The sequence below is a fragment of the Triticum urartu genome, chromosome 3, assembly GCF_003073215.2.
Source record: "Triticum urartu cultivar G1812 chromosome 3, Tu2.1, whole genome shotgun sequence".
NCBI classification, from domain to species: domain Eukaryota; kingdom Viridiplantae; phylum Streptophyta; class Magnoliopsida; order Poales; family Poaceae; genus Triticum; species Triticum urartu.
This window is the reverse complement of record NC_053024.1, coordinates 297,813,744-297,836,722: the sequence shown is the minus strand read 5'-3', so window position 1 is coordinate 297,836,722 and position 22,979 is coordinate 297,813,744.

Here is a 22,979-nt window from a genome sequence, read left to right as displayed (position 1 = left end):
AAAAGTCAGAGAAAAAAAGGAGAGAAAGAAAAAAAAGTGTGAGGAAAAAAAAGAGAAAAAAAACAAAATTCGGATCTTTTTAGACTCAATCTCGTAGTTGAATTCGGATTGGAATCTGTTTTGTGCACTGTTCAGTAAAACAGCTTGGCTGTTGTTTCACATCATTATCTTTACTGCCGTTGTGATCTTCACTTATATCTTGCTGTCCAGAGCTACTTAGTATCCTTCATTGATGCTGGTTGTGCTACGACGTGACCTCATTAGTGTTCTAGGCTCGCGTCTCTAGTTCGGTCTAGCCTAGGACCAGCACAGTACCGTCGTTGAGCGTTTATTCAACATTGCATCTCTGAATTGATTATTGCTAATCTTTTGCTACCATATATAGCCAACCCAGCTCCACATATTTCTACACCGTGTATACGCACGTTCCCCTGGCAATCGCTTTACACAATCTTCGGAGTTATTTGACACCGCTGGTTGCCTGTCACCACCTGCCGCATGGTAAGAACTTGTAAGATATTGATATTTGCTTTACTGTGAGCACTTTACAACCACATCCTAGTAGTTCATAGGAACATTATTCTCGAATTTTGGTTCTTGTTTCTACTAATCATGACAGGTTCCAGAGATAGAAGTTCTTGGACGACGGACACATCTTCACCATCACGAGAGTTGGGACAACACACACAAGCATATGGTCAGGTTATCTCTTTACCATCATTTGAGGGTAGATTTAATCCTGCTATTTATCTAGCTTGGGAGCTTGAAGTAGAACAAGTTTTTAGTCACCATGATTTTTCTGAACTTGAGAGAGTACGAGCTACCATTAGAGCATTTACTGGTTTTGCTTCTGTTTGGTGGAGTGTACATTGTAAGAAAAACATTGATAACCAACCCACAACTTGGAAAGTTTTGAAAGCTGTAATGAGACAACAATTTTTTCCTCCTTACTATCGTCGGTGAATTTGCGTTGCAAATTGGAGCAATTAAAACAAGGCAGTAACACTGTTCATGCTTACTACCAAGAGTTCAAATCTTATCTATGCATCATTGTGACATAGAAGAATCTGAGGATGATACAATGAATAGATTTTTTGGTGGTTTGAACCATGATATTCAGGCAAGATTTCGGTATATTCCTCGTTGCATTACTGGTATGTATGTCCGTGCTTGTACCTTTGAGAGACAGATACAGGAGGATGCATTGGGTGACTACAACAACTACTATTCCAGTTCATGCTCACCATCGCCGGTTGGTTACTCCACTATTGCACCTACTAGAGCAGCCCCACCTCGGATTGTGAGCGCAATATCATCTCAAGAGTATGGTACATTGTCAACGTCCGTACCTACATCAGCTACATCTCTGCGAGGTAACAGTAAAGGTATTGATGATATAACTTCACATGAGAATGAAGCATGCCTAGTTAACTTGAATGCATCATGTGTTGAGTTACCTGTTGATTTGAGCACACCACCTATTTTAGAGACTCTTGTTACTGTCATGAATGCGTCATGTGATCAAACAACTGAAATATCAACAATTTTGAGTGCACCCATTGAATTAACTGTTGATGCAAAAGAACCAATGTTTAATCATTTTGATATGACCTCTAATCTTGATGATGATTCTGTGTCCAATGACTTATTGCATGTTTGCTTATTTAAGCATTTGTAGCATCTAAATTTGATGCAAGTAAGGTTTATTCATCGAAGTTAGGATGGTTTAATGATGAACATTGCCAATCTTTTGAAGAGAATAAGAGCTTCACTTATATGTGCAAACCGAGTTCCAATATTTTCATGCCTTCTACTTCTTGTGATAATTTTTTGGCTTTAGATTTTATGAACAATGAAAGTTACTCATGTATACATGTGACATATGTGCAAAAATCAAGGGAAGTTAAAATGGATGACATATACATATACAACATGTACACCTTGTCTCTTTTGTTAGCCACATTTCAGATTAAGCAATGCCGAGGACGGCTTTGTTTTCAAAAAGGGGAGGATGATGAGGACATGACTACCTTGGATACGACCAAAAATATTGCATACATGCATATTTGTCAGGTGATTTCTAATGCAAACTATTCAATAATCTATTTATGTTATCCAGAACAAAAATACTTCACACACTTTTGTGTTTTGTCTAATTGCAGGTGTATGGGACATTTGTACAATCCACATATGAAGACAAGGGAAAAGGAGAAGTTTAGGTTGTGTTCAAAAAGTCCTCTCACGTCACTTTTGGGCCAAGAGAAGATAGAGTCCAAGTCTCTCACGTTCTGGATTCAGATTCGGACTGCACAGACATACCTGACTCAAAACGCCAACAACTTTTTCATACGGACTCCGAATTGGGTGATTCTTTTTTTGTTGGAAACTAGATTTCGTGATCTTTCCAACCCAATTGGATTAACCTTCAAATTCATCCGGAGCGTTGAGTTACGGACGAAACAATCTGACGTTGCAGCAGAATCCGAGTCAAACTACAAGCCCAAAGGTGTTGCATCACCTCCACTTGGGCCCATGAGCCTTGTACGACCTAGGGTTAGTTTTAGGATGCCTTGGGACATCCTCCCACCTCCTTGGCCGCCACCCCTTGCTCCTATATAAGTAGATCCATCTAGTAGCTTTTTCCTTAGGATTTGTTTAGTTAAAAGTTAGCCATTGCAACTTCGTGTACTTCGTTTGTGTCCAACGACCAGACCAAGACCGCTTATGGATCCCCACCATTATCAATACCTCATATATATTTGCAATATTCAGATTGCTTTATCATATTCTTGCTCGTTCTTCGATTGCTTGTAGGAATAGACCTTCGGGGTCAAGCTGACCGTGCTTCCGGCATCGTCAGTAACCTCAGAAGATTGGTTTAGCGATTGCTAAGGCGCAACGTCGTGCACGTTTGTAGTCGGATCGTCAAAGTCGTCTCCACCAAATCGATAGTTATCATCTCATCGAAAGATCGGGACCCTCGCCTCTATCACCTTGAGTTCCAAGAGTATGTCCACATTTGGTGGGAACAAGTCATTGAGCGCCGCGAGGCAAGAGGTGATCCACCCATCACTACTTGGGCACAAATGAAGGATGTCATGAGAGCACGATTCGTGCCTACCTACTACAACCGCGACCTCTTCAAGAAACTCCAACAACTCAAGCAAGGAACCAAGAGCATTGAAGAATACTACAAGGAGATGGAGATTGCAATGATAAGAGCCAATGTGACGGAAGATGATGAGCAAACTATGGCACGTTTCTTGAATGGACTCAATCATCCCATCAAGAAGATCGCCGACTTCCAACCATACTCAAATCTCATCGAGCTCGTGCACCAAGCTACCAAAGCGGAACGTCAAGTGGAAGATTGTCACACCCTAGTTTAGTTCAAGCATTAGAGTGTGCATCATGTTTAATTTCCTCCTAAATTTGAAATGCGGAACACAGAACCCCCAACACCCCCTGGAAACAATTAGGGTTTACTAAAATTATTTTCAATGAACCTGAAATGCCCTTCTAAAAAGTTCACTCCCTTTGTCTTGGGTTAGAACCTCTAGCAAAATTGGTGCACAATTTTCTAGGTCAACAGAAGGTCATTGAATTAAATCATAAGTATTTGAGTTTGGGCATTTAAATGCTATAAAATAATTTAAATGCTCAAATAATTCTGGAAATAAATGTTTGTTGTTGGAAATTTTCTAAACAGAGCCCACAATTATTTTTAGAATTTTTGGAAACATTTTAGTATTTTTAATAAAGCCCAACAGTTGCAGTTAAATAGAAAAAGAAAAACAAATCAAAAAAGAGAGAGGGAAACCACCTGGGACTTACCTGTGCTGGCCCAGCCGACTGGCCAGCGGCAGTCACCCCCTACCTCATGCCAGAAGGCAGGGGCGCGTGCTCGCCGCGCACCGGCCACCTCCTGCTTCTGCCGACGCCCTAGAGACGTCCAGGGATGCCACGCCGACCCCCACGTCCCCCCTCATCCTCCCTCACTCTCCCCCTCGTCTCCCTCACCCTCTCCCGCGATGGCCGAGCGCGTTCCTCGCCGCCGTTCGCCGTAGACGTCACCAGAGCCAACCCCTCGCCCCTCCGACATGCCCAATAGCTCCGCCTCGTCGCCCTGGACCTCTCCGCTGACCCACGCGACTCCAAACGCCGCCGAACGCCGTCTTCGCCCTCGTCTTCAACCTCGGGCACCCGAGCCGTCTCCGGTCGATTCGCCGCCGCCAGGACCTCCCCGAGCTCGCTGACCCCCTCTCCGACCCTGCTGTGAGCTCCTCTTCCTCTCCCCTAGCTCTCGTGCTCGTTTGGCCTCTGTAGTCGCCACTTCCACCGCACCCGAACGCTCCCCGCCGCCGGCCATGGCGCCGTCGTGGCCAGAGCCACAGTGGCTCAAAGCCAAGCTCACCGTTGTGCTCAGCGCAGCACCAGGAGCCCGTAGCCACCACCAGCTCTTTCTCCCGTGCACCGTAGCGTCGAAACCAACCCCGTCCGAACTCTGGCCGCCGCTGTCGAGCTCGCCGGCGTCGTTTCCGGCGTCCCCGTGTCCAACCACTTGCACCACTGGATGCGGCAGCTCCCCAGCTACGCGTAGCACGTCTCCACCGGCGATTTGGTCACTGGAGGACCAAATCCGAAGCTCTCCGCCGTCTCGGCCTCGCCGGCGGCTCAACGCCGGCGGGATTAGCCCCGCTGACCAGGGGTTTGACCCCAGGTTGACTTCCCTGAGTCAATGACAAGTGCCCCCTGCTAACTAAATCAAATTAGTTTAACTAAAAATAATTAGTTTAATTAACTACTGACACGTGGGACCCACTGGTCAGGTTGACCTGGATGTCCCCGTTGACCACTGACGTCACCCTGACGTAATGCTGATGCAGTAATTAAATTACTGGAATTATTCTTATACAGGAAATTCCAGAAAATAGTTCAAACTTCAAAAATTCATAGAAAATCAACCATAGCTCCAAATGCAAAGATTTATATATGAAAAATGATCAGAAAAATTCAATCTATCCATCTGTAATGGTTTCATGCATGACAAAACAAGTTTACCTTGCTATTTGTGCAGAATAAGGTAATGCACTAATAAGGCCATGTTTAATGAGCTAATATTTGAATCTTTGATTCAAATGAGTTCATCCCCTTCTGTTTTATCTTGGATTAGGCCAAGACACATTCATATTACCATGTCATAGCATGCATCATATTTTTGCATATCGTCATGTGTTGATTGTGTTCCGATGTGTTCTTCGTGGTAGGTTCTGCCTCCGAGGATATTCACGAGTATCCAACTGAAGGGCAGTATCCCACTACCACTCCATCAGGCAAGCAACCCATTGATCATTCCGATACAAACCCATGTTCTCGCTTCTGCTCTTGTTTACTGCATTAAGACAACGCGTTTCAAACTGTTGTGTGCTACGGTAGTTGAACCCTTATCCTCTGCATGACCTGTCATTGCCACAGTAACTAGATGAAACCCACTAGCATGTGTAGGAGTTGATTGAGCCATGTATGTGATTCCTACCTTGCTATGCCTGCTATGCTTAGAGTTGTGTTAGGTCTGGTTCATCTGGGTGATGGGCTAGAGTGAAATGCTTATGTCGGTAACGTGAGCGATGTGTTGAACATGTTTTGGTAAAGGTATTGATGAGAGGCCATGGAGTACATGGTGGGTTGTTTCATTGGGACCGTCCATAAGAACTGAGATCTGTATGTGTGATTTAAGATGCAGTTACTACCGTACATTGGGCCCAAAACCAATGGACCCTCTCGGCTTCTTAATCACCCTAGTACTCTGTCCAGGAGTTGCAAATAGTTTCTCGTGTTTGTAGGTTATGTGTTGGTGGCCGTGCGTAGCGCTGACCCTAGGGGTGGGCTATGTTGCGGTAGATACACCGTGGCACGGTGTACCGAGTCACCCGTTTGGTGTCTCGGGAACCCTGTTCACATCGTTCGGGGCCGTATGTGGAAACCTTGGCCGGACTCCCTGCGGATGGAACCTGGATAGGCGATAAACCTGGACTAGAGACTTAAGTGTTTAGGAAGGCCGTGGCCGACACCCTCGCTGGGCTTCCGCTTGAAGGTTGCTGAGTACATGTCGTGTAAACGGCGGTAAGTGGTGAAAGCGTGTATGAAGAAGTACACCCCTGCAGGGTATAAAACTATTCGAATAGCCGCGTCCGCGGTAAAGGACTACTTGGTTGCCTATACAGTTCATAGACAAGTTAATGGATACTACTAAAAGACTCAAGATAAGTGTGAGTACCGAGGATGGCCCTCTCGTAGGATGACGAGGGAGGATCCACGGTGGAGTATTGTGTTGGTGAGTAGTGGACTCGTGTGCGAAAACTATTTTACTAGTGAAGTTCCGTAGGATAGCTTAGCTAAGAGTCAAAGCTGGCTTGCTGCAATAACCCCACCACCCTCTTGAGAATGAGCATGTATATTAGGTTCTGATGTAAGACTTGCTGAGTACCTTTGTACTCATGATTGCTTAATTACTGTTTTCAGACGACAACACCGCCCCCTCTGATGGGTTCTACGTAGACCTTGACGTCGACGAGTGACTAGCCACCCAGGTGGTGATCCTGGCCATGGAGGGCCCTATGTAGATAGACAGGCTTCGAGAAGCCTTCTTTCTTTCTAGTGTCTGTACTCAGACTAGTTGCTTCCGCATGTGCTTGTTTGATTGTATGACTTGAGTGTCGGGTCATGTGACCCCTATCTGTATGAACATGTTATGTATGGCTCTCTGGAGCCTTTAAATAAAGTACTTGAGTTGTAGAGTTTTGTTGTGATGCCATGTTGTATGTACTCATATCGGGCATATTGTGTGTATGATTGAAATGCTTGGTATGAGTGGGATCCGACAATCTAGTAGTTTATCCTTGGCAACCTTTCTTATGGGGAAATGTAGTCTAGTGTTCCTCGAGCCATAGTAGTCCGCTACACCCGGTTCACCGGAGTCCTGCTAGCCCAGCACTACTGTTCAGGACACTTGACTGGCCGGCATGTGTTTCACTTTGTTCCTATGTCTGTCCCTTCAGGGAAATGTCACGCGGTGACTTCCGGAGTCCTGCCTAGCCTTCTACAGCCCGGTATCCTCGGAGTCCTATTAGCCCAGTGCTACAGCCCGGAATCACTCGCTGATGACCGACATGCTCTATGTGATTCATGTATGCCTTTCTCCATAGGTCTGTGCCGCTTTGGGTTCACGACTAGCCATGTCGGCCCGGGTTCTCTGTCATATGGATGCTAGCGACACTATCATATACGTGAGCCAAAAGGCGCAAACGGTCCCGGGCCATGGTAAGGCGACACCCATGGGATACCGTGCGTGAGGCCGCAAAGTGATATGAGGTGTTACCGGCTAGATCAATGTGGCTTGGAATTGGGGTCCTGACAAAGATGATTTCAAGTATGCCAAATTCTCATCCAAGTCCTACGGCTTCTCCAATAACCAAGCTTCGACGACTCCAACACCGACTACAAGACCGTCTCCTTCCAACATCGACAAGCCGACTTCCAAGAAAGCTTCGTCCACTACAAGTCATTCTCCTACGAGCAACTTCAAGCCGAGAGCTTCATCATCATCTACCCCAACCGATGAGACCATCAAGACGAGTTCCCTCAAGTGTTTTACTTGCGGAGGCCGAGGCCACAAGTCCTATGAGTGCACCAACAAGCGCACCATGATCTTCAACGACGATGGCACTTATGATTCCATGAGCGAAGGAGAAATGGAAGCCATTGAGCAAGTCCCCATGCACCGCCAAGTGAACAATGAAGAAGAACAAGTCTTTTGTGATGAAGACTCAAGTCCCGCACTTGTTGTCTCCAAAGTCTTGACTCTCCAACATCACCAAGAAGAAGACCAAAGATGCACTATATTCCACACCAAGGCCGGCATCAATGGACGATCCGTCAAGTTCATCATCGATGGAGGGAGTTGTCACAATCTCGCAAGTGAAGAACTTTGCTCCAAGCTCCAATTGCCCAAGACGAAGCATCCACATCCATACAAAGTGCAATGGCTTAGTGACTCCGGCACTATCCAAGTCGAGCACCGAGTACAAGTATCCTTCAAAATCGGCGCCTACGAAGACACCTTGGAGTGCGGCGTCATCCCAATGACTGTTTGCCATCTTCTCCTTGGACGGCCATGGCAATTAGATAGAGGAGTCGTCCACAATGGGCATACAAACCACTATAGCTTCAAGATGCAAGGAAAGAAGTTTGTGTTACGACCCATGTCTCCAAGCCAAGTGATCGCTGATAAGCAAGCCACCCATCGTGGAGAGAATGGTGAGAGAGTGAGCCACCAAAAAGAGAGTGAGCGCCACAAGCCCAAATTGAGTGCCTCCACGATGAGCGAAAACAAGAACTTCGTTCTATTTGCCACCAAACGTGAGATGAGAGAAGTGTGTGAGAACCCATCTAGTGTCCTACACTACGTCCTCGTGTGCAAGGACAACACACCACAAACTAACACTCCTCACACTCTTCCTCTAGTGTTGTCTTCTCTTTTGCAGGAATTTCAAGATGTTTTCCCCGATGAGCTACCTCCGGGACTACCTCCACTACGAGGCATTGAGCACCGCATCGACCTCATCCCCGGAGCACCACTTCCGAACAAAGCTCCCTACCGCGTCAACCCCGAAGAAACCAAAGAAATTCAAAGGCAAGTAAAGCATCTCATAGACCATGGTCATGTGCGTGAAAGTTTGAGCCCTTGTGCCGTACCGGTCATTCTTGTGCCAAAACATGATGGTAGTTTTCGCATGTGCTCCGATTGTAGACCTATCAATGCTATCACCGTTCATTATAGGTATCCCATTCCACGCCTAGATGATATGCTAGATGAGCTTAGTGGTGCCACTATATTTTCCAAAATTGATCTTAAGAGTGGTTACTATCAAATCCGCATACAAGAGGGTGATGAAAGGAAAACCGCATACAAAACCAAGTTTGGTTTCTATGAGTGGTTAGTCATGCCTATGGGTCTCTCGGAAGCACCGGGCACTTTTATGCGCCTTATGAATCATGTCTTTCGCCCTTACATTGGTATATTTGTTGTGGTTTACTTCGATGACATTCTTGTGTTTAGCAAATCTATCCAAGAGCATGTCACCCATGTCCGCACCGTTTTGCATACTCTTAGGAAAGAGCGTCTCTATGCTAATATGGAGAAATGCCTTTTTGGTGTTGATAAGCTCATTTTCTTGGGTTTTGTGATCTGTTCTAAGGGTGTTCATGTAGATGAGTCCAAGATCAATGCTATTAAGACTTCGCCGCAACCAACCAACTTGCATCAAGTCCGTAGTTTCCTTGGTCTTGCGGGTTTCTATCGTCGCTTTGTGAAGGATTTTAGCACCATTGCTTCGCCTTTACATGCTTTGAGCAAGAAGAATGCGCCTTTTGTTTGGGGACCATCCCAAGATATCGCATTCAATGAGCTTAAGAATTTGCTTACTCATGCTCCCGTGCTTGCTTTACCCAACTTCGACAAGCCTTTTGAGATTCATTGCGATGCTAGTGGTAATGGCATAGGAGGTGTGTTAACGCAAGAGAAGCGCCCCATAGCTTACTTTAGTGAGAAACTTTCCGGAGCGCAACTCAGCTATCCCATCTATGACAAAGAGCTATATGCTTTAGTCCGCGTTTTACATGAATGGGAACATTACCTTCGTCCCCATGAGTTTATCATTCATACCGATCATGAGACCCTCAAGTATCTCAAGGGTCAAACTAAGTTGAACAAACGTCATGCTAAATGGAGTGAATTCATTGAGTATTTTCCCTATGTCATCAAGTACATCAAGGGTAACGAAAACATCATCGCGGATGCTCTTTCCCGCATATGCATGCTAGTCACGCAACTTGAGTTAGATGTCATTGGCTTCGAGCATATAAAAGAATTGTATGAGCATGATGACACTTTTGCCACTCCTTATTCCAAGTGTTTGTCGAATACATCATGGGAACGCTATTACATCAAAGACGGCTATCTTATGCGAGCTAACAAACTTTGCATCCCCAAGTCGTCTCTTCGTTTATTGCTTTTGCAGGAATCACATGGAGGAGGATTAATGGGACACTTTGGACGCGATAATACATTCGCCACGCTCTCGAAGAGCTACTTTTGGCCAAAGATGTTTCGGGACGTCAATCGCTTCACCAACCGATGTTCGACATGCCGCAAAGCTAAGTCCAAAGCTCAATCTCATGGCCTCTATATGCCTCTACCGATTCCATACCAACCATGGGAAGACATTAGCATGGACTTTGTACTTGGTTTACCTCGAACTCGCAATGGGAACGGTTCCATATTTGTCGTTGTGGACCATTTCTCAAAAATGGCACATTTTATTCCTTGTCACAAGATAGACGATGCTTCACATGTTGCTACTCTCTTTTGTAGGGAAATATTGCGTCTCCATGGTGTGCCAAAGACAATTGTCTCGGACCGCGATGTCAAGTTCCTTAGCTACTTTTGGAAGACCCTATGCGCCAAGCTCGGAATCAAGCTACTCTTCTCCATGGCGTGCCATCCTCAAACCGACGGCCAAACGGAGGTGACAAACCGCACACTCTCCGCTCTACTTCGAGTACTCATCAAGAAGAACATCAAGGAATGGGAGGAGTGCCTACCTATCCTCGAGTCCGCCTACAACCGCGCAAGACACTCTACAACCGGCAAGTCGCCTTTCGAGGTCGTTTACGGATTCAACCCATTGTCACCATTGGACATTCTTCCTCTACCACTCCAAGAGCGCATCAATTTGGACGCAAGTGCGCGTGTGACACATCTCAAGAAGATGCATGAAGATACAAGAAACACCATAGAGCGCCAAGTTCAACGCCTTGCGACCAAGCTCAACTTCAACAAGCAACCGATGGTCTTCAACATTGGTGATCGAGTGTGGCTCCACCTTCGCAAGGACCGCTTCCCACAAGAACGCAAATCCAAGCTTCGACCACGAGCGGATGGACCCTTCAAGGTGCTTGCATGCTACAACGACAACGCTTACAAGATCAACCTCCCGTGCTACAAGTACAACGTGAGCGACATCTTCAACGTCAAAGATCTCTCTCCCTTCCATGGTGATGAAGATTTTGATCCGAGGACAGATCTTCCCCAAGGGAGGGGAGATGATGCGGAGCATCCCAAGGCCATCCCCATGGACCAACCATCATCTCATCAAGTGCCTACCGGGCCCATGACTCGATCACGTGCAAGAGCCCTTCAAACCGAGGGGACATCTCTCCTCTCACAATTCCACTTTGATGCACTCATATGGATACCTTGTGCATACTCAGGTACAATGGAGAAGCAAAGGAGCAAGGACAAGAAGAAGAGGAAGATGGACGAGAAGACGGAGAAGAAGAAGAGCTGCAGGAAAATTCCCAGCCACCGGACGACCGGCCGGGACCGGACGTCCGGCGCCTGAAGCGTCAGCCGAGCTCCAGCCAGCGGACGTCCGGCCCAGACCGGACAACCGGTGCCCCCGCACCCGAGACCAATGAGCGGACATCCGGCCCCGACCGGACGACCGGCGTGACCGCACCCGAGCCAAAGTCAGCGGAAGTCCGGAGCCTCTGGACGTCCGGCCCCCCCATCACAGAGCGGAACCAGCGGACGACCGGAGGACACCGGACGCCCGGCAGCTCCTGAGACACTGGACGACCGGTCCCCAGCGGACGTCCGGTACCTGTCTGTGCATAGTGTTCGAGCCCGAGGCCCATGTACCCCTTCACTTCGCCCCCATTTGCACTTAGACTATAAATAGACCCCCCATTCATCCTAGCTAGGGTTAGTGTTGTGATAGCTCATTTGAGAGATAGAGCTACGCTCATCCATATAGGATCTACTCCTTGCGAGAAACCGCGGCCCCTCTTCGGAGAAGATCCACCTTTGAATTCAAGACCCCTTTCTAAGGGAAGATCCCCTTGTGGATTCAAGACCTCCTCACGGAGAAGAACCGGTTACCGTGTATCGTCCCTAGTTGTCCGTGGATTCGTGTATCGTTCTATGTACTCAAGGATCTAGCCCATGTGTCACTTATTCGTGTCGGTTTAGTGATTTCCTCTTGTGTTTTCCTTCCGTTCATCCCCGTGTTCTTCGTGTTTTCCCCGGGATCCGCTCCTTTCGTGAAAGATCGGGTGATTAGGGTCTCTACCCTACATCAATCTTCGCACGCAAAGAAGTGCCTGACAGTCAGGACCCACCTGGTCGAAGCATACGTAGCGTTGGCATTCTGGTCGCGAACGTGTACGTACATATATACTGGTGGATGTAGAGGCGCGCACGTGTAACATCCCAAATTTCCAATTTGGAATGTTATACATTAGATCATCACTGCATATCATATTTTATTTTGCATTTTGGTTGATCCTGGAAATCCTAAGCAACTCAAGGACCCACGGAGAGAGTTGGGGATTTCGTTATTTTCATATTTGAGTTTTCTCAAATTTTGAGAATAGGATCATTTGATCTTATTTATTTTATCATCAATTATTTCTATTACAAAAATATGAGAGAGGGAATAAAATGACTTTCCCAAAATAAAGAAATATTTAGGATTAAATAATAAAATCAAATAAGATTTTATTTCGGAGTTTTTCGGTGTTTTATTTGAATTTAGGAAAAATGTACATTTTTCAAAATTGCATTTAGGTCCCAAATAAATGTTCACCTTGTGCGGCTTGATTTTAGAAGCCCGTGAAAATTTATTTCGGAATTTTTGGAGTCCGTTTAGTATTTCTTTTTATTTTTTTCTTCAGAGCGAAATTATTAAAAAAAAGAAGTGAACCGACCTAACCGGGCCGTGTCCGTCCGGGACTCTGGCTCGGCAGGCTTTATAAGCCGGGGCAGCCCACGCGGGCAAACCCTAGCCCCGAGCCGCCCGAGCCGCCCCGCCCCGCCTGCGCCGCCGCCGCCCGCCTTCGCCGCCGCCGCCGCTCGCCGCCCCGCCGCACGCTCGCCGAGGTTCGCCGCCGCGTCGAAATCCGTGCCCGGTTTTTTTAGAAAACCGATCAGTTTTCCATCAGTTTTTCGTCGTTTTTTTAGTTTCGGTTTTTTTAAATAGATCGGTCTTTCCGGTTTATTTAAATAGCGAGCGTTCATCCGTTCGTTCGTTCCAGCAAACGTTCGTCGTTTTTCTTTTTCTCGGATTAAATCCGCGATTTTTCTGATCGCGATTCCTGATCCGATTTTTGTTTTAGTATAACTTTTCGCTCGTTTATCGGAATCAGGCGATTCAAGCGCCTAGAGTTTCGTCTCAAAACCCTCTATCCGTTTAACCAACTTAAACAAGATTTTGCCACTATAAAATTTGCCCTAGATCCAGATTTGTAGAACGAAGTTGTTTTCTTTCGCCGTTTGACTTTCGTTGCTTCGTTCGATTTGATTCTTTTGCCAACCGGAGTTCTTAAGTTGAACCTTCTGGTTAGATCTCTTATTTGAGTTTTACCTGTGCATTAGATGAGTACTTATTGTATGCTTGTTTGTTTGTCTGCGATAGAATACTCGGAGTGCGCCGCCTGTTACTTCGAATCGCTAGGTTTCCCGGATCATCAGCAAGGCAAGTAACACTTTGATCATACCTTTTCTACTACCCAGTTTTATTGCATTAGATCAATCCTCACACATTGCATGACTAGGATCTAATTAAATTGTGGGATGGGAAGTAGATGAGGTAGTACCTATTACCTGTTTATTATCAAACCTTTGGGAGTTACTTCTACGTTTGCTTATTATGCCATGCTATGCTAGTAGACGTGAATTGGGTGAGTGATATCCATGACAGATGTGAGTTTATTAATTAATGGTTTATCTAAGGTGGCAACTTACACACACATCTGGGTGGATTGAGGCACCTGGGTATTCCAAGAATTGCCTGTTTTCTTTTGGACCGCCACCCAGGCTCAAAGGGATCATGAGACTATTCATACTAGAAACTTCCGTGTGCAGCCACAAGCTATTATGGGCTCTAGCATAGTTGACTAAGTCATGCGAACTCTTACAGTGGTAGACTAGCAGATGTAGGGGATGTAGGTGGTACGGTCTACCCGATCGTAAGGTGCTAGCGCTTCTGAAAGACTATGTCTCGGTCATCCGTCTTCTCAAAAACCATGTAGTGCGAGAAACCAAACGGAGGCGATCGAGTCTTGTGGGGAAAAGTGCGCAAACCTCTGCAGAGTGTAATAAACTAATCATGATTAGCCGTGTCCCCAGTTATGGACATCTTGAGTATCTAGTACATGGATTATCGTGTGAATCTCAACATGTTACTCTAAATTAATTTTGTTGGGTTTTCTTTAATGATGATGCTTAATTGGGATTGAGAATGCTGTCAACCATTCTCAATGTTTAACAACTACCATGATAGTAATTAAATTTATTCCTTTGAAGTAGGGAAAATTGGCTTTACGCAAAACCGTAACCATAGAGCTTTCCACCAGCCAAATATGCATATAGTATAGCTATTTCATTCCATTGCTCTCTATGTGTTACATTGCCAGCATATTCCATGTGCTGACCCGTTTCGGGCTGCAATGTTAATGTTGCAGACTTTTCAAACGACGATTAAGGAGTTTTTAGGTCGTGGTTCTATACTCAGTGATGCCGTTGGAGTTGATGGACTCACTTATCTTCCAAGCCTTCCGCCGTTATCGTTATAATATGGCCTTAAGCCATATTTATTGTAGTAAGTTCTCTATGGAGACACTCGATGTAATAAGTGTGTGATTGCTACTCTACTATAAATCCTCCGAGTACTGTGTGGTGTCAGCATTACTAATCCAGAGATGACACCGGAGCACAGAGATCAGACTGTTTGAGGTCTGGTCGCTACAGGGATGGTATCAGAGCACACGCTGACTGTTGGACAGAACCACTAAGCTAAAGACCTAGATCACTATCCATTCTCTTCTCTTCTGACTTCTCATCTTTTCTACTCTTTTAGGATGGCGGATGCAAGGAACAAGTTCACGCAACCGGATGAAGATACACCCTTTGGACGTCACTTGAAGTCTAGGAAAGAGCATGGCAGCTCACATCGCCATGGGACGCGTTGGAGAAGTCTACCGCAATGATCTCAAGGATACTATCTACCAGATTTGTGGGCGCCGAGATGAGCACTGGGAGATGATCAGCACCAGGAAGGATAGATCAATTGCAGCTTTTATCCAGGAGTTAAATCAGCACATTCGACAACAGGAGAATCAGATGTGTGCCGACATGATAGATCTGAAGAAGGCTAAGACTAGAATCAAGGAACTGGAGGAAGAACTCAAGGCTACACGTGAAGATTATGAAGAGGAAATTGAAGTATTGGTGGAGAAGAATGACGACCTGATCAAGAAGATTGGAATATTTATGGGAGGCCCTACACCAGTAGAGGAAGACGAAGAACCCAAGGAGATTATCCCGGAAGACTACATCATCATCGACGACACCGACTCGGATCCAGATAGTAGCGATGATGACTATGTTGATGAAGCTGGAGCAGATATCATGGAGTCTGCAACCGAAGAATATTTCTAGTAGACCACCTCATCAGTAGTAGTAGTCCACCATGTAAATATAGTAGTCCGAGCACTTTTGCGATAGATAGATCGATTGTATGCCCTTGTTTGATTGAATGAAGTGAATTGTTTGTTTTTGCCTCATGTGCATATGGGTAGTGTTTTCTCTTTAGACCCCCTCTATTCTTACATCTCATATTTTCTAAACCCTCAGATGCCTCCGAGACGTGACCCCGGATTTGCCTTTCCACCGGAGCTCACCCAGTTGATCCAGTAGCAGAACACATTATGCAGTTGCTAGTCCAGAATCAGAATCAGGGGAACAACAACAACAACCCACCACCACCACCACCTGTTGATCACTTAGCCCGTTTCCTTAGACTAAATCCGCCGGTGTTTTCCAGTAGCACTGAGCCGATAGTAGCAGATGGTTGGCTCCGCAAGAAAGCTAGGGAATTGACCACAGCAGGATGCACAGATGCGGAGAAGGTGAAGTTTGCCACACATCAGCTAGAAGGACCCGCAGCATCATGGTGGGAGAATTTCACAGCCACTTTCCCAGTCGACACTGTCACATGGACCAGTTTCAGCAGGCTTTTCGTACTGCACATGTTTCAGCAGGAGCTATGGCCATGAAGAAGCGTGAGTTTCGCAACTTGCGCCAAGGAGGACGGACAGTAGGACAGTATGTGGAGGACTTTAGTAAGTTAGCACGTTATGCCCCAGATGACGTTGCTACGGATGCAGCTAAGCAGGAGAAGTTTCTAGAAGGACTGAACGATGAGTTGAGCATGTAGTTGATGGTAGCAACCTTCAACAACTACCAGGACTTGGTAGATCGTGCTCTTATGATTGAAGGGAAGCAGCAGCAAATTGAAAATCGCAAGAGGAAGTATGGACAAGGGAAGTACAATTCAGGAGCTCAGCAGAAACCACATTTTACCCCTAGACCGGGAGGATATTTTCAGCATACCCATGGAGGAGGTAGCACGCACAATCACAATGGCACCAAGAATGGTAATGGCAATGGAGGAAGCAATGGCCAGAATCGCACCAACCCATCAACCCCAGCCAAGAAGGACCTAAGCCAAGTCACTTGCTTTAAGTGTCAGAAGACCGGACATTATGCCAATGAATGTCCTGAAGGCCAAAATGGCAATGGAAGTTCTGGGAAGAAGCCGAACCCTTTCAACAGGGGACAGGTGAACCACGTTAGCGTGGAGGAGGTTGAAGCTCAGCCCGATGCAGTAATAGGTAAGTTTTTGGTTAAGTCATTTACTGCACTCGTTCTTTTGATACTGGTGCATCGCATTCATACATCTCAAGGGGATTTGTGGATAAGTATAACCTATCAACCCAAGCCCTTAGGTCACCCATGTTAGTAACCTCGCCTGGAGCAGAGTATGTGGCTAGTCTATGGTGTGATCGGTTACCATTAAGGATTGGTAACTATGTTTTTCCCTCCGACCTAATAGTATTGGAATCCCAAGGATTGGATGTGATATTAGGCATGGATTGGTTATCAAAGTATGAAGGGAATATTGAATACGCTAGTAAGTCAATTTTGCTTACCACCCTAGAAGGGAGAAGGATCAAGTATGTATCCCGGCATGTGCCAAAGAGGACCCAAGTAAATTGCTTAACAGGAGTTGTGCAGGAGGAAGTACCAGTGGTAAGGGATTTTCCTGAAGTATTTCCAGCGGAGTTGCCAGGCATGCCACCGGATAGAGATATTGAGTTTTTGATTGAGCTATTGCCAGGCACAGGGCCAATATCAAAGAGACCATATAGGATGCCAGCAAAGTATTTGGTGGAAATTAAGAAGCAGATTAAGGAGTTACTGGATAAAGGATATATTTGCCCAAGTTCTTCGCCTTGGGGATTGCCAATACTACTAGTGGAGAAGAAAGATGGATCGTTAAGGATGGTTGTTGATTATCGAGGATTGAATGAAGTAACGATCAAGAACAAGTACCCACTACCAATGATCAACGATCTGTTTGATCGATTGCAAGGAGCTAAGGTATTTTCCAAGATCGATTTGCGATCAGGATACCACCAGTTGAAGATTCGAGAACAGGATATTCCTAAGACAGCTTTTACCACCAGGTATGGGTTGTACGAGTATACAGTTATGTCATTTGGTCTGACTAACGCACCTGCCTATTTTATGAACATGATGAACAAAGTGTTTATGGAGTTCTTGGATAAGTTCGTCGTAGTGTTCATTGATGATATCCTGGTTTATTCGAAGAATGAAGAGGAGCATAAGGAGCATTTGCGTTTGGTACTTGGAAAGCTCAGAGAACATCAATTATATGCCAAGTTCAGCAAATGTGAGTTTTGGTTGAAGGAAGTAGGATTCCTCGGACACGTTATATCTGGAGAAGGTATAGCAGTTGATCCCACTAAAGTTGATACCGTGACCAAGTGGGAAGCCCCAACAACAGTTGGAGAGATCCGGGGTTTTCTTGGACTCGCAGGATACTACCGGAGATTTATTGAGAATTTCTCAAAGATTGTGAAGCCTATGACAGAGTTGTTAAAGAAAGATACCAAGTTCATATGGACAGGGGAATGTGAGGCTAGTTTCCAGGAGTTGAAGAAACGCTTGGTTACCTCACCAGTGTTGATTTTGCCAGACCAGACCAATAATTATGAGGTGTATTGCGACGCTTCACGTCGAGGACTTGGAGCAGTGCTTATGCAGGAAGGGAGAGTTGTTTCATATGCCTCAAGCCAACTGAAACCTCATGAGTTGAATTATGCCACGCATGATTTGGAGTTAGCAGCCGTAGTGCATGCATTGAAAACATGGAGACATTTCCTCATTAGAAACCATTGTGAGGTGTACACGGATCATAAGAGTTTGAAGTACATTTTCACACAGAAGGAGTTAAATCTCAGACAAAGGAGATGGTTGGAGCTTATCAAGGATTATGATATGAAATTGCATTATCACGCCGGAAATGCTAATGTAGTAGCTGACACATTAAGCCATAAGAGCCATGTCAATACGTTAATGACGGGAGAAATACCAAGTGAGTTAGCAGTAAATCTTCGTGAACTATGTTTGGAAATAGTTTCAAGAGGCTATGTAGCAGCATTGGAGATTCAGTCGACCTTGATGGATAGAATCAGGGAAGCTCAGAAGACCGACAAAGAGATTGCCGCTATTAAGGAGAAACTGAGCAAAGGAAAAGCTAAAGGATTTCATGAGGATGAGCACGATACCGTATGGTTTGAAGACCGCGTTTACGTGCCCAATGACCCGGAGATCAGGAAGTTGATTTTGCAAGAGGCACACGATTCACCGTATTCAATTCACCCAGGAAATACCAAGATGTACTTGGATCTGAAGGATATTTTCTGGTGGACCGGAATGAAGAAGGATATTGCGGAGTATGTAGCAGTTTGTGATGTATGTCAGAGAGTAAAGGCAGAGCATCAGAAGCCAGCAGGATTGTTACAACCATTGCCGATACCCGAATGGAAGTGGGATAAGTTAGGCATGGATTTTATCACGGGATTGCCCAGGACCCGTTCAGGCTATGACTCGATTTGGGTTGTAGTTGATCGATTGACGAAAGTAGCTCATTTCATCCCAGTAAAGACCACTTACACCAGTGCTAAGTTGGCAAAGATATACATGACCAGGATCGTATGTTTGCATGGAGTTCCAAGGAGTATCGTATCAGATAGAGGAACCCAGTTTACCTCAAAGTTCTGGAAGCAGTTGCACGAAACTTTGGGTACCAGGCTAAAATTCAGTACAGCTTTTCATCCACAGACAGATGGACAGACCGAGAGAGTCAATCAGATTTTGGAGGATATGCTGAGAGCTTGTGCGCTAGATTATGGATCTAGTTGGCACAATAATTTGCCATATGTAGAGTTCTCTTACAACAACAGTTACCAAACCAGTTTAAAGATGGCCCCTTTCGAAGCTTTGTACGGAAGGAGGTGCAGGACACCGTTATCGTGGGACAAAGTTGGAGACCGCCAGTTGTTTGCACCTGACTTGATTAAAGAGTCTGAACAGAAGGTGAAGTTGATTCGCGATAGGCTCAAGGTAGCCCAGACCAGACAGAAAAGTTATGCAGATTCTAAACGCAAGGAGATAGTTTACGAAGTCAGAGATAGAGCTTATCTTCGAGTATCTCCACTTCGGGGAACAAAGCGTTTTTGAGTTAAAGGAAAGTTAGCGCCACGATTTGTAGGACCATATCGAGTTTTGGAGCGTATGGGAGAAGTGGCCTACAAGTTGGAATTGCCCGAAGGATTGTCAGGAGTTCATGATGTGTTCCACATTTCTCAGTTAAAGAAATGTCACGCGGAGATGGCTGACATACCTTTGAGAGACACAGTGCTTTTGGAAACTATTCAGTTGGATAACGATTTGACGTACGAGGAGAAACCAATTAAGATTCTCGAGTTTGCCAGTCGAGTCACTCGCAGCAGGGTTATCAAGTTTTGCAAAGTTCAGTGGAGCCACCACACGGAGGATGAAGCCACCTGGGAGCGAGAGGAAGATATGTTCAAGGACCACCCTCACCTATTTTCTAGCCAACCCGAATCTCAAGGGCGAGATTCATCTTAAGGGGGGTAGGTTTGTAACATCCCAAATTTCCAATTTGGAATGTTATACATTAGACCATCACTGCATATCATATTTTATTTTGCATTTTGGTTGATCCTAGAAATCCAAAGCAACTAAAGGACCCATGGAGAGAGTTGGGGATTTCGTTATTTTCATATTTGAGTTTTCTCAAATTTTGAGAATAGGATCATTTGATTTTATTTATTTTATCATGAATTATTTCTATTGCAAAAATATGAGAGAGGGAATAAAATGACTTTCCCAAAATAAAGAAATATTGAGGATTAAATAATAAAATCAAATAAGATTTTATTTCGGAGTTTTTCTGTGTTTTATTTGAATTTAGGAAAATGTGCGTTTTTCAAAATTGCATTTAGGTCCCAAATAAATGTTCACCTTGTGCGGCTTGATTTTAGAAGCCCGTGAAAATTTATTTCGGAATTTTTGGAGCCCGTTTAGTATTTCTTTTTATTTTTTTTCTTCCGAGCGAAATTATTAAAAAAAAAGTGAACCGACCTAACTGGGCCGTGTCCGTCCGGGACTCTGGCCCGGCAGGCTTTATAAGTCGGGGCAGCCCACCCGGGCAAACCCTAGCCCCGAGCCGCCCGAGTCGCCCCGCCCCGCCTGCGCCGCCGCCGCCGCCCCGCCGCACGCTCGCCGAGGTTCGCCGCCGCCTCGAAATCCGTGCCCGGTTTTTTTAGAAAACCGATCGGTTTTCCGTCGGTTTTTTGTCAGTTTTTTTAGATTCTTTTTTTTAAATAGATTGGTTTTTCCGGTTTATTTAAATAGCGAGCGTTCGTCCGTTCGTTCATTCCAGCGAACGTTCGTCGTTTTTCTTTTTCTCGGATTAAATCTGCGATTTTTCTGATCGCGATTCCTGATCTGATTTTCGTTTTAGTATAACTTTTCGCTCGTTTATCGGAATCAGGCGATTCAAGCGCCTAGAGTTTCATCTCGAAACCCTCTATCCGTTTAACCAACTTAAACAAGATTTTGCTAATGTAAAATTTGCCCTAGATCCAGATTTGTAGAATGAAGTTGTTTTCTTTCGCCGTTTGACTTTCGTTGCTTCGTTCGATTTGATTCTTTTGCCAACCGGAGTTCTTAAGTTGAACCTTCTGGTTAGATCTCTTAATTGAGTTTTACGTTTGCATTAGATGAGTACTTATTTTATGCTTGTTCGTTTGTCTGCGATAGAATACTCGGAGTGCGCCGCCTGTTACTTCGAATCGCTAGGTTTCCCGGATCATCAGCAAGGCAAGTAACACTTTGATCATACCTTTTCTACTACCCAGTTTTATTGCATTAGATCAATCCTCACACATTGCATGACTAGGATCTAATTAAATTGTGGGATGGGAAGTAGATGAGGTAGTACCTATTACCTGTTTATTATCAAACCTTTGGGAGTTACTTCTACGTTTGCTTATTATGCCATGCTATGCTAGTAGACATGGATTGGGTGAGTGATATCCATGACAGATGTGAGTTTATTAATTAATGGTTTATCTAAGGTTGCAACTTACACACACATCTGGGTGGATTGAGGCACCTGGGTATTCCAAGAATTGCCTGTTTTCTTTTGGACCGCCACCCAGGCTCAAAGGGATCATGAGACTATTCATACTAGAAACTTCCGTGTGCAGCCACAAGCTATTATGGGCTCTAGCATAGTTGACTAAGTCATGCGAACTCTTACAGTGGTAGACTAGCAGATGTAGGGGATGTAGGTGGTACGGTCTACCCGATCGTAAGGTGCTAGCGCTTCTGAAAGACTATGTCTCGGTCATCCGTCTTCTCAAAAACCATGTAGTGCGAGAAACCAAATGGAGGCGATCGAGTCTTGTGGGGAAAAGTGCGCAAACCTCTGCAGAGTGTAATAAACTAATCATGGTTAGCCGTGTCCCCAGTTATGGACATCTTGAGTATCTAGTACATGGATTATCGTGTGAATCTCAACATGTTACTCTAAATTAATTTTGTTGGGTTTTGTTTAATGATGATGCTTAATTAGGATTGAGAATGCTGTCAACCATTCTCAATGTTTAACAACTACCATGATAGTAATTAAATTTATTCCTTTGAAGTAGGGAAAAATTGGCTTTACGCAAAACCGTAACCATAGAGCTTTCCACCAGCCAAATATGCATATAGTATAGCTATTTCATTCCATTGCTCTCTATGTGTTACATTGCCAGCATATTCCATGTGCTGACCCGTTTCGGGCTGCAACGTTAATGTTGCAGACTTTTCAGACGACGATTAAGGAGTTTTTAGGTCGTGGTTCTATACTCAGTGATGTCGTTGGAGTTGATGGACTCACTTATCTTCCAAGCCTTCCGCTGTTATCGTTATAATATGGCCTTAAGCCATATTTATTGTAGTAAGTTCTCTATGGAGACACTCGATGTAATAAGTGTGTGATTGCTACTCTGCTATAAATCCTCCGAGTACTATGTGGTGTCAGCATTACTGATCCAGGGATGACACTGAAGCACAGAGATCAGACTGTTTGAGGTCTGGTCGCTACAGCACGTGTCGTAGTAGAGGTGCGCACGTAGCATGTACACGTACGTACAACGGCCAGGGTGCAAGAAAGAAAATACGGCCACATATGTGTACATACGGGCGGGGTCTCGAACGCGTACTCGTGCATACATACGGCGAGGGCTCGTTGACATGGCTGGGTCGGAACGGAGAAACTGTGTCGTCGTAGTGTTCATGGGGAGGCAACGGAATGCGTCGTGTTCATGGGGAGGCAATGGAATGCGTCATGTTCATCGAGAGGCAACGAAACGCGTGGGAGCCAACCAGCTGGGTCGGAACGGAATGCGTGGTC